Source organism: Capricornis sumatraensis, chromosome 6 (genome assembly GCF_032405125.1).
Source record: "Capricornis sumatraensis isolate serow.1 chromosome 6, serow.2, whole genome shotgun sequence".
Lineage (NCBI taxonomy): Eukaryota > Metazoa > Chordata > Mammalia > Artiodactyla > Bovidae > Capricornis > Capricornis sumatraensis.
Window position 1 is genome coordinate 48,198,575 of NC_091074.1, and position 16,662 is coordinate 48,215,236.

Consider the following 16,662-nt stretch of genomic DNA (forward strand, 5'->3'; position numbering starts at 1 on the left):
TTAAAACATATAGCTTTGTGACATTAAGTACATTCCCACTGTTCTGCAAACCTCACCACCATCCTTCTCCAGGGCTTTCTCATCTTCCTAAACTGAAACTCTGTACCCATTAAACACTGACTCCCCAACTCCTTTTTTCCTCCAGCTTCTGGAAACCACCATTCTATGAAATTCTTTTCCTTTTGTGACTGGCTTATTTCACTTATCATAATGTCCTCAAGGGTTATCCATGTTGTTGTGGTATGTAATTCCTTACTTTTTAAGGGAGAATTATATATACCCTGTATGTATATATCACATGTTATTTATCCATTCATTCATTCATTGATGAACACTTGGGTTGTTTCCATCTTCTGGCAATTGTGAATAATACTACTATGAAAATGAGTGTATAAATACCTGTTTGAGTCCCTGTTTTCAATTCTCCTGTGTTATGTACCCAGAAGTAGAATTGCTGGATCATATGGTAATTCTATATTTAATATTTTAAGAAACTGGCATACTATTTTTACACTGACTGTACCATTTTACATTCCAACAAGCAAAGCACAAGGGTTCCAGTTTCTCCATATTCTCATCAATGATTGTTGTCTTAATAGTAGGTATCCTAATGGATGTGAAACAATTTAAATTTAAGATTACATAGTTTGGATTAAACTTCCTTGATTTTACTTTGAAAAGCATAGTTCCTAAAGACATGAATTGAAGTGTTTATTTCCTAATCATACTATATATAAAATAGTTTTTTTTTTTAAGTGTCAGTATTACTTCTAATAATAAGACCACTGAATGCAGCTTAAGATTCCTTTGTGGTTCTTTTGTCACCAAAATCTTCCCTAGTGGCTCAGATAGTAAAGAATCTGCCTGCAGCGCAGGAGACCCAGGTTTGATCCCTGGGTTGGGAAGATCCCTGGATTGGGATCCCTTAGAGAAGGGAATGGTTACCCACTTCAGTATTGTTGCCTAGAGAATTCCATGGACAGAGGAGCCTGGTGGGTTATAGTTCATGGCGTTGCAAGGAGTCAGACATGACTGAGTGACTAACACTTTCACTTTCACATTTTTATGTATACTTCAAGGGATGTATGGTCAAATTTCCGTGTTTGAAATTCACTCAACAAACATAACTAAACAGAAAACAGAGTCATACACGTAAAGAATAAACAGGTGGTTCTGTAGGGGTGGAGGGTTGAGAGAAATAGATGAGAGAGATTAAGAGGTACAAACTTTAAGTTACTAAATAAATGAGTCACAGGTATGAAATGTACAGTATGTGGAATACAGTTAATAATTATGTGATATCTTTGGTGACTGATGACAGCTATTCTTATGGGGATCATTTTGAAATATATAGAAATATCAAATTACTATGTTGGGTACTAGGAATTAACATAGTGTTATGGGTCAGTCATATGACAAAAACAAACGAACTCATGCAAAAAGAGATCATATTTGTGATTACTGGGGGTAGAGGAAAAGGGATTGGATGAAGGTAGTCAAAAGGTATAAACTTCCAGTTATAAAGTAAGTAAGTACAACATGATCAGTATAATTAACACTGTTGTATGTTATATATGAAAGTAGTTAAGAGAGTAAATCCTAAGAGTTCTCATCATAGGGAAATTTTTTTTCCTATTCCTTTAATGTTGTATCTGTATGGATGTTCACTGAATGGATGATGGATGTTCACTGAAGTTATTATGGACATCATTTCATGATGTGTATAAGTCAAATCAGGATGCTATACATCTGAAACTTACACTTTGTACAAATTATACCTCAATAAAGCTAGAATGAAAAAAAGAATCTATGGGTAGAATTCCAAAGAAAATGGCCTCAGAGTCAAAAAAAATAAAGCAGCACAACATTGTGAACACACTAAATGCCACTGAACTGTATACTTTAAAATGGTTAATTGTGTATTATATGAATTTTGCCTGAATAAAAAAAATTGAATTAAAAAAATAACTTGAAATAATTATGCCATCAACTTGATATACAGTTAGAACCATAGGTTTCCATTTGTTTTCAATTAAAAATTTTTTTGGCTGCAATGCATAGCATGCAGGATCTTAGCTCCCCAACCAGGAGTGAAACCTGCAATTCCAACCACTAGACCACCAGGAAAGTCCATTTTCAAATGTTATAAATTGGATTTTAAAAATTCAGTGATTTTTTAATGGATGTAAAACTTTTACACAGTTCAGTCAAACTGTAAAACAGCACAGTCAGAGAATTCTCATGTTCATCTCCCCTCTCCTTTCCTCCGCTGCCTCCCAACATATATAACAGTTAGCAGATAGCTCCTGCAGTTTAATTTATGCTTTAGTTGTTTCTTTGTAGGAAATAGAAAGAAATGTTTATAGTCACATTCTCCTTCTCTTTATTACACAAAGGTGACATTTTACAAGCCCTGTTCTGGGCTTCTCTTTTTTTTCATTTATCCTGGTGCTCACCCAGTGTTACATACAGAGATTTTCCTTGTTCCTTTTTCTGTTCAATACTCCTTTGTGTAGTTCTTATTATAAAGAAATCTTCCTCATTCCTTTGAACTGCTATGCTACTGTATGAATAAACGTATAGTTTATTTAACAAACTTCCTACAACTACTATGGTGAACCATATGAAGGTTCCTCAAAAAACTAGAGACAGAGCTACTATATGATCCTGCAGTCCCACTCCTGGGCATATATCTGGAGAAAACCATAATTCAAAAGGACACATGCACCCTAGTGTTCATTGCAGCACTGTTTACAATAACCAAGACATGGAAGCAAGCTACATGTCCATTGACAGGTGACTGGATAAAGAAGTGATAATATACATGGATTAAAGTGAAGTCACTCAGTTGTGTCTGACTTTTTGCGACCCCGTGGACTGTAGTCTGCCAGGCTCCTTCGTCCATGGAATTTTCCAGGCAAGGATATTGGAGTGGGTTGCCATTTCCTTCTCCAAGGGATCTTCCCGACCCAGGAATGGAACCTGGGTCTCCCAATATATGTGGATATATATTATCTAATTTAATAGATACATATTGTTAGATTAAACTTGCTAATAATTTGTTAAGAAGTTTTACACCTGTGTTATGAGGAATAATGTTTTGTAATTCTATTTTAATGTCTTTGTTTTTAAAATCAGGATAATACTGACCTTATATTATAAAATGATTGAGTGTTTCCTCCTTTTCTTTGTTCTCAAAAAATATGTTTCTATTGATGTTGTTATTTTCCCTTAAAAGTTGGAATTCACCTGTGACATCATCTGGACCTAGAATTTCTTTGTATAAATTGTTAACTACAATTCAGTTTCTTTAGTGGATGTTGGGCTGTTGACATTTTCTATTTCTTTTCGGGTCATTTTTGATACATGTCTTGTAATGAATGTGTCCGTTTCATCTGTGTCGTCACACTACTAGTTGTCTGTAGCGTATCCTTAATGTCTTTTAGGTCTGTTTGATGTCCTCTGTTGTACTCCTCACATTGGTAATTGGTGTTTTCATATTTTTCTTCATTAATCTGGGTAGGAACTTACAAATTTTTATCAGCACCACCCCAGTAGAACTAGCTTTTGGGTTCCCTGATTTTCTACACTCTTTCTGGTTGGTAGGCCACATTTTTGGGGTTCCCTCATCTCTGATCTTGGACTCTAAAGTTCTGGCTGCTAAGGCAATTTTCTAATGATGTCAGTAGACTTACTGCCTTTAAATAGATTTTATTTTGTATTTTTTCTGGCTTTTCAAGTTGTTCTCACCAGGAGTACATGTTAATACTTCATTATAGCCAGAAGCAGAATTGTGAGAGAAATAATTTCAGGTGGCTGGTATTATAGGAAAAGTGCTGATATGGAAGCGGGATTCTCGGGTTCAAGACTTCTTATTGCTTACTAATACTGCTATTAACAACCTTGGGCAAATCAAATTGACGGTTTTAGTTTCCTTGTCTGTAACGTGGGGATAACAATAATACCTTACATCACAGTGCTTCTGTAAGTATTAAGTAAAGTAATATGAAGTGAGACTGTTTTATGAACTATGAAAAATTTCATGAATATAGCATGGCTCATATTTAATTTGTACAACTATGGATGCCTTGGAGGTGGAGACTGAGTCTTTTTGATCATGATTCTTCAACACCTGGCACAGTTCCTGGAACATATTTTGGCTTTTAATGAATGTTTGTTGAGCTCAGCCAAAGGTATTTACATGAATAGTTACAATTCTCACATGACTCAGTAAATTCATACTGTATACCCATAGTTATTGGCAACACCTGAATTAATCTGGATCTGGCTGAATTATTGTTTAATATTGTTATTTAGACTAAAAATGTGTACAGTATCATGTATAAATTTCTTGTATTATTCTTACAGGATTATCCTTTTTCTGGCCACAAACAGAAATATGTGCTGAAAGATCAATAAGTAGTGGGAAATCCCTAAGGGTTGTCTAATAGGAGGAAGAGGTAAAAAGATGCCCAGTCTCTAGTAATGCTGTAGGTTGAGTGTGCAAATATAAAGGAGGTTCCTAAGTGATGTGTCACTAAAGCTTATAAGCTCTTACCTTGCCATCACATTCCTTTATAGTTTCTGCATGTGGGGCTGTTGTTTGGAGGAATTTAACTATACCACCTACAGAAGACAGGTTTGTGTGTTATCTTAATACCATTTCTAGGTTCCCCATGCCCCTCTTCCCCCAAACATGGATTCATATCTCACCAGTTTTAAATTCAAATGTGAAGTTCATTCAGGCTAGATCACTGTTTCCCCAGCTCCAAAATTCTGCATGTGTGTGTGTGTGTGTGTCTTAGTTGCTTAGTCATGTCCGACTCTTTGCAACCCCATAGACCGCAGCCCACCAGGCCCCTCCGTCCATGGGATTCTCCAGGCAAGAGTACTAGAGTGGGTTGCCATTTCCTTCTCCATACCACCTCATAATTCTTATCCACATCTTTTTTATCACTTATATTATTTACCTAAGATTTTCTTTGAACTAATTTTCTTTTTCCTAAATGAATATATTTTAAAAGAAAATTATCACTGTTGCATATTGAAAATCAATACTGCCCCCAAAAGAAAATCAATACCACTTTCCAAGATTATGGTATAAATTAAAAAATAATGAAAACAAAACAATTTTATTAAGTGCTACAAAGAGATCATTGCCTATTGAAGACTCTGAGTTCTGGGCTTGCTGTCTTTCAGGGATATACTGGCTTAAATTGTCTCTAAGATCTCTGATTTCAGCTTTCAACATCTATGGTGTTCCAAATTCTTCTCTTCCTACTCTTTGTGGATTTCCTCCCGCAGTTCTCACGCATGCAAACTGTCTCTGCTTACCTCATGTACAAATGATTCCTTTTTACGAATGACTGCCTCCATTTTTAGTGTTGAGAGTCACTATGGAAAAAAAAAAAAAATGCAGGAATTCTATGTAAGGAATAGAAAAAGGGTTGTGAAAAGCAGGAAGTGATTAAAGAAAGTGATCAGACAAAAGTCATCCTGCTTCCTTGACCTAGAATAGTTTCCTCTATTTTCCCAAACATTTTATTTTCATTTCCCTGTACTTTCACTTTGAGGTTAGAATTAAAATAAGCATATTCTAAAAAGACAGATGCTTCTAGCAGGATTAAGAAACCATTACTCATTTATACCTTACTGTAAAATAATCCAATTGACTGATTTCCTTAATACTTGAAATTACCTACATTGAAGGAAAAGGAATGAAATAATTTTGATGAGTGCTGTATTTGGAAAACTAGGGGAGAGTAAGAGGAGAGAGGGTTGGTTGAGAAGGCATGGAGAAGTGAAGTCGCTCAGTTGTGTCTGACTCTTTGCGACCCCGTGGACTGTAGCCTGCTGGGCTCCTCCATCCGTGGGATTTTCCTGGCAAGAATACTGGAGGGGGTTGCCATTTCCTACTCCAGGGGATCTTCCCAACCCAGGGATCGAACCCAGGTCTCCTGCATTGCAGGCAGATTCTTTACTATCTGGGCCACCAGGGAATCCCAATAGGGAAGGCCTGGAGAGATAGCAGGTAAACAGAAGAAGGTGAGAAAATCTCAAAGAAAAGTTTAGCATAGTTTAAAAATTTCATTCCCCTCCTTCTTATCCTATCATCTTAATTTCTCTTCTAGAGATTCACACATTATATTAGTATGGAAAATTATACAGTTCAGCTGCTTCTTGGGTGAAGTCAACTTCATAGGCTAGGATTCTCCCCACTGTTAGTAAAACTGTTTCTAAGAGAAAATGTATTCTGCATTTTGTGACAGTATTTCATAACACATAACTGTACAGTGTTCCACACACAGTGGGTAGTCAAGAAATGTTATTTCTACTGTCTGCCTTTGTAAATCTCAAGTGGGACAGAAAATGTCAGGAAGATTGTTAATATGACATGGATTTTCCCTAGAGAACAGTTCAATTATACTTATAGTGTCTCTGTGTATTTAGGTCCTCTGTTAGTTTGCTTATCACTGTAAGTATAATGATTCTTCTGATGACTTCCAGGCAGGTTCTCAGTCAGACCTTCTCAAACTATCTGTGGTGAAGCATGAGGTGTGTGTGTGTGCGCGTGTGTTTGATCTGTGGAAGATGAATCTTAGTAGGTAGCTTGTGCTACGTATGGCTCAGCACACTAGTCTGACAATGCACACACTATTCCATTACCTCACTCAACACAGCTTGACCAACCTTGAGCTTGGATGTTCTGATACTGTCAAATTGCTCTAAGAGCTTCTAAACACACGCTTAATTTCTGGGCTTATCTCATTGAAGACTAATGAAAGAAAGTTCACAGATCACACTTTGAGTGGTCTGCTCTAGTATATATTTTCTCAAAGTTCCTCTTATAAAATGACAAGAGACCTCTGCAGTCCTGGGGGCTTCCCATATAGCTCAGTGGTAAAGAATCCGCCTGGTAATTCAGGAGACATGGGAGACTCAGGTTTGATCCCAGGTCAGGAAGATCCCCTGGAGTAGAAAATGGCAACCCAGGCCAGTATTCTTGCCTGGAAAATTCCATGGTCAGAGGAGCCTGGCAGGCTAGAAGTCCATGGTGTCTCAGAGAGTCAGACATGACTGAGCACAGATCACCGCCACCACTTCCACCCTGGGGAGTCCTTCTATTGACCTAAAATATATGTAGTATTAACAGTATGGTCCATGGACAAAAGTAAGAATTACTGCTTTGTAACATGAATTTTCCAACTCACTTGGCATGTTCTTCTTGCTATTCTCATTTTTTAAAAACTCTTCCAGAAAATTAGAAGCCTAGAGAGTTTGGAGATCTTATAATTTTTTGCCAATTATTGTAATATTTATATTTTACAACCATAATACATAAAATAATTTATGAATCACTTTCTGTCAGGTTAAGTTAATGCTGCAGTAACAAATGATCCCTGAAATCTCAGACCTTTATAACAACAAGCATTTATTTCCTGTTCATGCTGTATATCCATCAGGGGTCCTTTTCAACTCAGCTCCAATTTGTCTTCATTCTAGGACTCACAGTAAGAGAGCAGTCTAGTGCTGGTCTTGTGGTCAGGGAGAAGAGAAGATGGCAGCATTGTGATGGCTCTTAAAGCTTTACCCAAATGGTACACATTACTGTCTTTCATATTTCAGTGGCCAAAGCAAGTCACATGACCAGGCCTGAAGCCAATGGGTGAGGCGTGTACAGCCTTCCAGAGGGAAGGGCTTGGAAGGAGGGGCAGCAAAGAATTCAAACTGGTAACACTTATGATCCACCCTGTAAAAATCTGCATGAGAGTTGGGGAAAGAACAGAGAGGCATTTCAAAGTATGGGGAATCTACTCCATAACTAAAGGAGATAAAATTACTTTTACTAATTTTACTAACAGTTTGAGAAAAATTTGCTCTTTTTTCCTAGCTTTATTGAGATATAACTGACACATAATGTTGTGTGTTACACAATGTAATGATTTAATATATGTATATATTGTGAAATGATTACCACTAGTTTGGTTTAGATATCTATTGCAATACATGGTTATAATATTTTCTGTATGTGGTGGGAACTTTTAAGATTTACTCTCTGAGCAGCTTTCAAATATACAATAAAGTTTTGTTAGCAACTTCACTTTCACTTTTGACTTTCATGCACTGGAGAAGGAAATGGCAACCCACTCCAGTGTTCTTGCCTGGAGAATCCCAGGGACAGCGGAGCCTGGTGGGCTGCTGTCTATGGGGTCACACAGAGTCGGACACGACTGAAGTGACTTAGCAGCAGCAGCAGCAGCTCTGGTTAACCATACTGTACATTACATCCCCTGAACTTACTCATCTTAAAACTGAAAGTCTGGGGAGTTCCATGGTGGTCCAGTGGCTAAGGCATTCCCAATACAGGGAGCCTGGGTTCGATCCCTCATCAGGGAACTAGATCCCACATACCACAGTTGTTTATATGAGTTCATTTTTTTTAAAGATTCCATATATAAGTGAGATCACACATTTTTTGTACTACTCTGTCTGACTTATTTCACTTAGCGTAATATTCTCAAGATTCATCCATGTTTTCACAAGTGGCGGGATTTTCTTTCTTGTGGCTGAATAATATTCCATTGTATACAGACATATATACACCACATTTTCTTTATTCATCCATTGGTGGACATTTAGGTTGTTTTCATGCTTTGGCTATTGTAAATAATGCTGCAGTGAATCCGGGGTACACATATCCTTTCTAGAGAGTGATTTCATTTCTGTTGGATACATCCCAAAAGTGGGGTTGCTGGATCATATGGTAGTTATATTTTTAACTTCTTGAGGAACCTCTAGGCTGTTTTCCATAGTGGCTGCATCAGTTTGCATTCCTACCAACTGTGTCTGAGGATGCCTTTTTCTCTATATCCTCCTCAGCATTTGTTATCTCTTGTCTTTTTGATAATAGCTATCCTAACTGGTCTGTGGTGATATTTCCTTGTGGTTTTGACTTGTGTTTCCCTGATGACTAGTGATGTTGAGCACCTTTTCATGTAGGTGCTGAATGGTCATCTGAATATCTTCTTTAGAAAAATGTTTATTCAGAGTATTTGCACATTTAAAATTGGATTATTTGTTCTTTTTATTGAATTCTATGAGTTCCTTATATATTTGGATATTAATCCCTTATCAGATATGTGGTTTGTGAATATTTTCTCCCATTCTATAGGTTGCTTTTTCATTAATTTTTTTAAAAAAATCATTGTTTTATTTATCTATTTTTGGCTGCACTGGGTCTTCTTTGCTGCATGGGTTCCTCTCTAGTTGGACCAAAGTGGGCTACTCTTCAGTTGTGGTGGCCTCTCTTGTTGTGGAGCATGGGCTGTAGGGCAGGTGGGGTTCAATAGTGGCAGCTCCCATGCTCCAAAGCACGGGCTCAGTAGTTGTGCACAGGCTTAGTTGCCTCACAGTATTGGGGGATCTTCCCAGATCAGGGATTGAACCCTTGTTTCCTGAGTTGACTGGTGGACTCTTTACCACTGAGCCACTAGGGAAGCCCTGCTTTTTCATTTTGTTGATTGTTTCTTTTTTTCTGTGCCGGAGCTTTTTAGTTTGATGTGTGACAGTGAAAGTGTTAGTCACTCAGCTGTGTCCAACTATTTGTGACCCCATTGACTATAGCCTGCCAGGGTTCTCTGTCCAGGGGATTCTCCAGGCAAGAATACTGGAGTGGGTAGCCATTTCCATCTCTAGAGGATCATCCTGATCCAAGAATCAAACCTGGGTCTCCTGCATTACGAGCAGATTCTTTACCATCTGAGCCAAGCTAAGGAATCCCGTAGTTTGATGTAGTTCCACTGGTTTTGCTTTGTTTTCATGACTTGTGCTTTGGTGTCATATCCACAAAAACACCATAAAATCATTGCCAAGACCAATGTCAAGGAGCTTTTTGCGCTTTCTTCTAGGAGTTTTATGGTTTCAGGTCTTACAAGTCTTTTATCGATTTAAAGTTAATTTTTGTGAATGGTATGAGATAGGAGTGCACTTTAATTCTTCACATGTGACTATTCAGTTTTCCCAACACTGTCTATTGAAGAGACTGTCTTTTCTTCATTGTGCATTCTTGGTCCTCTGTCAGATATTAGATGGCTGTACATGTGTGGGTTCAGTTTTGGGCTCTCAGTTCAGTTTTATGTGTCTGTTTTATGCCAATACTATAATGTTTTGAGTACTATATTTTTATAATATAGTTTGAAATCAGGATGTGTGATGCCTCTAGCTTCGTTCTTTTTTCTTAGAATTGTTTTGACTATTCAGAGTCTTTTGTGGTTTCATATAAATTGTAAGATTTTTTTTCTATTTCTGTAAAAATTGCCATTGAAATCTGGACAGGCCCTGATTGACTCTATGGATAGCTTTGGGTAGTATGGACATTTTAACAATTTATTTTACTCTGTCTTAAAGGCTCTTGTGCGATTATTTCTTTAAGTGTCATAAGTAGAAAATACATCCCCTATGGAAGAAATATAGATGACTTATTTTAAAAAGAAAAGCATCATGGGAACTTATCTCTCTGGGATATGACATGGATGGCATATTAATAAGCATGATTATAAAGGAAACACAAAAGAGAATAAAGTCTAACTGGATACTAACTCAATTTATATCTGAGGTTTCAAAATGTCAGTGTCTTTTATCTTGATTTGTATGGTTCATTTTAGAAGACAGGAATATCACAGAAAAAGAGTAACATATTCATGTTCTGGAACTTGTCAGAGAATTCCTGATTTGGTAAAATAAGAGGATATCTGCAATTCCCGAGAAGAAGTCAGACAGGTCTTAGGAGTTCTTAAAAATTGTTAATTCTCTGAGGACAGGAACAAAGTTCCCTTAAACCTTTCTTAAAATAGGGCTCATTTCATATCAAAGAATTAATATGTCCCCTTAAGTACGTAACAAACAGCCAGGGAGTAATTGGTCTCACATGGGGCTAGTGCTCTTCAAGATCCTTTTTTTATTTTTGGAAGACTTCATTTTGGAAATGCCTTGTCAGAAGTAGAAAGAAAGAACAAGGACAAATCCCCAGTGCATGTAGAGGATTCTTCTTCTTTTTTTTTTTTTTAGCTTTCATTGTCTTTCATTCTTATTGATTTATATTACTAGTAAATGGCAATGGCACCCCACTCCAGTACTCTTGCCTGGAAAATCCCATGGACGGAGGAGCCTGGTAGGCTCCAGTCCATGGGGTCGCTAAGAGTTGGGCACAACTGAGCGACTTCACTTTCACTTTTCACTTTCATGCATTGGAAAAGGAAATGGCAACCCACTCCAGTGTTCTTGCCTGGAGAATCTCGGGGACCGAGGAGCCTAGTGGGCTGCCATCTATGGGGTCACACAGAGTCGGACACGACTGAAGTGACTTAGCAGCAGCAGCAGCAATATTTTGTAGTTTAACAAGCAGTTTACTATTCAGTTGTATGATTTGGGGCATAAAATTTAACCTTTTTCCTTATAGTCCAACGTAGAACATATTACATACCTCTCTATCTGCCTCCCTATCTAGGCATACATTTATGAATATATATTGTACATATATCTGCTCATATACACATGTACATGTACATATACACATGTATATGTAAGAATAACATATACATAAATAATATATTGTACACAAATGAAATAAACTGCCTTATTTGCCTCTTTTCTTTCCCTCCTTCCCAATAATGTCTCTTTTTTCTTTTCCTTTTTTTTTAGCCTTTTCCTTTTTTACTGTCTTCCTTCCTTCTTTCTTTCTTTCTTTATGCTACCCTTGGGATGGCTTTTTCAACTTTTTGTTTTGACAGCTATTAGGAGTACCTTTCTCTAAGAGCTCCCAATGTTTAAACTTGGGAAGAAGAGTTGTGCTTCTAGCCAGAACATCCAGCTATATTAGTCCACAAGATATATGCCTAGCTTCTTCACGGGACACAGTGTGGCCAGGGATTGATGCCTCAAGATGCGTCACTGGGGTGTGCCCTTCTGTTTTGGCATCATGATGGTGACCCATTATGCTTGTTGTGGTAAACTATCATGTCTGTACAGAAGTTACAGGATGTGCAGAGTTCATTCATCACAGTCCGTTTTTTTTAATCTGATTTTGACACCAGTTCTGTAAAGTGGGAAAGTCAATGCCATTTTATAATTAAAGGTTAAGTTTCAAACCCAGCACTGGGGAGATCCTTAGTGACCTCTTCTTCCTCCTTCCTGATTCCTTTCTCAATCTACACATAAATCTTAGGTGTCCATGTTCCTACATGACAGCCTGAGAACCCCCAACATTGATCAACCTACCACTAACCTATAATGTTATCCTTTCTCTTGGTCATAGTTTATTGGTCTAAAGGTGAATGCTGGATCTGAACCATATTAATCGGGGTTCATCTTTAGGATTTTAAAAACTAGAACTGAAAATTCAGCACCTCTTCAGTGGCACAAGTTTTCAGAGGATTTGTCTCCATCGTTTCACTGAAAATAGCTCTTATCAAAGTCACCTATGAGCCCTGTGGTCCTGTTGCTGCTGCTGCTGCTAAGTCACTTCAGTCGTCTCCGACTCTGTGCGACCCCATAGATGGCAGCCCACCAGGCTCCCCCGTCCCTGGGATTCTCTAGGCAAGAACACTGGAGTGGGTTGCCATTTCCTTCTCCAATACATGAAAGTGAAAAGTGAAAGTGAAGTTGCTCAGTTGTGTCCAACTCTTCGCAACTCCACGGACTGCAGCCTACCAGGCTCCTCCATCCATGGGATTTTCCAGGCAAGAGTGCTGGAATGCGGTGCCATTGCTTTCTCCGTGTGGTCCTGCTAGGTGGTCAGTTCTCAAGCCTCATTTCTCTCCACCATACAGCAGCTTTTAGCGTCGTCAATCACTTCTTCCTCCTCTGTTTTCTCCAGATGGCTTATGGGATACCATTCTCTCTTGCGTCTCCTCTTATCTTGCTAGCTATTCCTTCTGAGCCTTCTTTGCAGGCTTGTTCCAAGCTCTCAGTCTCTAACAGTTGAGGAGGTCTGGGCTTCGTCTTCAGGCTTCTTCTACTCTCTGTCTTAGGCTACTCTTGGTTCTCTCCGCCTTTACCACCACATCCAATACTTTAGCATATAGTGTTGCCTAACTGCCTTCAAAATATATTCAGCATATGACCATTTCTCACCAACTCTGCCACATTATTTCTTATCTAGATTATTGAAATAGCCTCCTAAATAGGGCCCCTGCCTTCGCTTTCCTCCCCTCCAATTTAATCTCCATGCAGCAGCCAGAGTGGTTCTACTCAAACATAAATCAGATCCTTTCACTTCCCACCTCAATATTTTCCAGTGACTTTCCATCTCATAGTAAACACCCAAGAGTAAACATAGTGATCTTGGATCTATTAATATACGATCTGGCTATTGTTACTTTTCCGAGCTTGTCTCTTGGCACTCTTCTTTCTCCCAGTTCTACTCCAGTACACTGGCCCCTTGTTTGTCCTTGAACATGTCAAGTGTATGTTCCCACTTAGGGGTCTTTGTATGCGCTGTTACACCAGATTTTCTTTTTACTTTCTCCCTAACTTCAGGTTTGTCCAAATATAACCAAACAGTAGAAGACTTTCCCTGACCACTTTTATGAAATAACACACCACCACTACCACTGCAGCCACTCAGTAGTCCCTAACCTCTTATGCTGATTGTTGTTCTCTATAACAGTTAATACTCTCTTGTATATTATTTGTACATATGTCTGTTCTGCAACTTTCTCCACTCCACAAGTACACGAGTCCCTGAGGGCAGACATTTTCCTTGTCACGACTATTTCCCTAGTGCCTAGAACAATGCCTGCTCAGTCAGGCTCAAAGGCAACAGCTATTGAGTGAATATATAAATTTAATAGTCTAAATCAGAGAAAGGCAGGAAAAAAAACCAATCTAAAAAAAAAAAAAAGAGAGAGAGAGAGAATGAAGCTAGCTTGCTGGGAGGAGCAGAGACCAGATGAAAGGTGAGACCAGATGAAAGGTGCTGGGCCTGAGTCACTGAGTGTTCCAGGCGCTCAGGTGCATTTCTGATTTCCTGCAGCTTGGTGGTTCAGCTCTCCCATGTAATTTATGGTCTTTAGTGTTTAAGTGGCCTTGAGTTGAGTTTCTGTATCTACCAGAGTCCTAACAAGTCTGTCACAGTTATATGCACAGAAGGAGCTATAGGGCCAGAATCCAGATCTTGGATTTTTAGTCCAGCATCATACAGGTATATCTGCAGTTCAAAGCCCTGACATGATTACAGGGCCAAAGATGTAAGTGCCAAAATCCACTTGAAACAAGGACAGAGAGGATGTCAAATATGAATGACTTTCTGCTAAACTTGCTAAATATCTGCTTTTCTCTTACAGAAAGTGTAATCGCTTTCCTTATATATGCACATTTTCAGGATCTGAAAAGGTACAAGCAAACACATCATCTTTGAGCGCTCCATAATTGATTGATATATGATGTTAAAGAATAGACTTAAACATTAATTGCATGAATGACTGGCTAAATCCTCCAATGATAGGTGGGAAGGAATGTAAGAGGCAGTTTCACCCATTCAGAGAAATATGATCGACCCAGGATAACTTGCCCAGTGACAGAACTAGAACCGGAACACTACTATCCCAAGTCTGACCCTCTACCAGCCTCTTTCTTACTACATAAGATGCCTCATTCTTCTCTCCCTTGTCCTTCCACTCCCATTCTGTTCGCTAAGGTTACATATAGCTTTGTAAATTCTGTTAATAATCTCTCCATCAACAAATTGTGGCTAATGCTATTTAGTTATCTATAAAGAGTGTGGTGACAGATTTTAAATGAACTCAGGGTAACTGAAGACTGTAAGATGGAAGGGAATCTCACACAAGCTGTGAATGAAATATAAATCAATAAAAACTCAGCAATTTATGGGCTCACCCATGCGGAAGAACAATAACTTTAGAATATGTCACAAAGGCAGATTTAAGGAGTAGACTTTTTAATATTTCTATTTTAGATTGAGAAATCGATTATTATCTCAGAGCTAAATTCTACTTTGCACTATCTGCCCAGGACTCTGGGAAAAGGTATAAATTACCAAATGAAGTGGAAAAACACTAAATGCTGCTTAATTCTTGATAGTTTTGGCGAGGTGACTGGTATAAAAATAAGGAAGAGCTATATTATATTAAAAAATAAAAATATTTATTGTGATACATGCACAGTTTTAGGTTATATGAACTCAGAGTTTCTTCGAGTTTGGAAGATCCACTTTAGGATGCCAGCATGGGAATGGGTCACCTCCTACTATATGTCCTTTAAAAAAATGTTATGTATTTATTTGACTATGTTGGGTCTTCGTTGCTGTGTGGGGGCTTTAGTTGCAGCAAGCAGGGGCTACTCTTCATTGTGGTGCTTAGGGTTCTCATTGTGGTGGTTTTTCTTGTTGCAGAGCGCAGGCTCCAGAGCATGGGCTCAGTAGTTGTGGCACATGAGTTTCGTTGTCCTGCAGCATGTGGAATCTTCCTGGGTCAAGGATTGAACTGGTGTCTCCTGCATTGGCAGGCAGATTCTTAATCACCGGACTACCAAGGAAGTCCCTATATGTTTTTTCTTGAATAACCCTGCTTATATTGAAAGCATGGGAGAGAGAACCTAATATGCCCGGTCTGGGCCATATTACACCCACCACATATTACTCACCAGAGGAGAGTAGGATATATGCCCTGCCAAAGGGGAAGGGTAGTTCTCCAAGACAGAAAAGGAGATATATTTACCAAAATAAGAGGAGATGTATGCTAGAAAGGGAGAAATAACAGGTGTCCACTACTGTCTCCTAGATCTGTCCCTTTGCTCTTTCCCTCATGTTACTGTGTTATCATAATCTGTCGAGAAAGCAGGATACAGGGCAAAGGGGCCTGGATTTTAAGACTTAGACTTGACCTTCAGCTCTCCACAATCTTGGGCTAGTCATAATAACCTTTGTTTTTTCCACCTATAAAATTAGAGGTTTTTAACATGTTGCAAAGATTTCTCCTATTTCAAATGAAAAGACTACTGTGAAAACTTGGGTGCTGTCCATGGTTCTGCCAATTTAAAGTGAAATCTTTATAACTGTACTTCAAAGGCTTTGTTTTGATAAATAAGCCAAACTTGAGTTTATTCTGGTTAAACACCAGGAATCTGAAGGCAGACATGCAAGTAGCCACTCAGGTTGGGATAATAGGGAGCTGTGGGAGAAATCTTAGACTGGGCATTAAGAGGATCTGGTGCAGTACTTATCTGTGTTTGTCTGGTACTCATTTACCTTTCTTCAGTTAACAACACTGCAGTTTTCCTTTGATCAGTCAATCATCTCCCATCATGCCATATGATTCAGGTAGAGTTGACCTCTCCCTTTCTTCCCTGCTCCATTGACCCACCATTGTCGCAGTGAGGGATCATAGTTCTATGCAAGATCCTGAACTGGGCTGAATTAGATGAGAGCTCCAAAAGAGCTTTAGTGGCCAGTATCAGTTAGGGAAAGCTTCACTACTTCGGAGGACAAATAGGACAGGAACAAAAGTGAAAACAAAATAAAAGAACAGGACTTGAACATAGAATACATTGGTCTCAGGTGCTGAAGAGAGGATTATGCCAAGGGGTGGATTGCTTTATACAACCTCCCATCAAAAGGAGAGACAAGGTCACTTGAGTCCTTGAGGA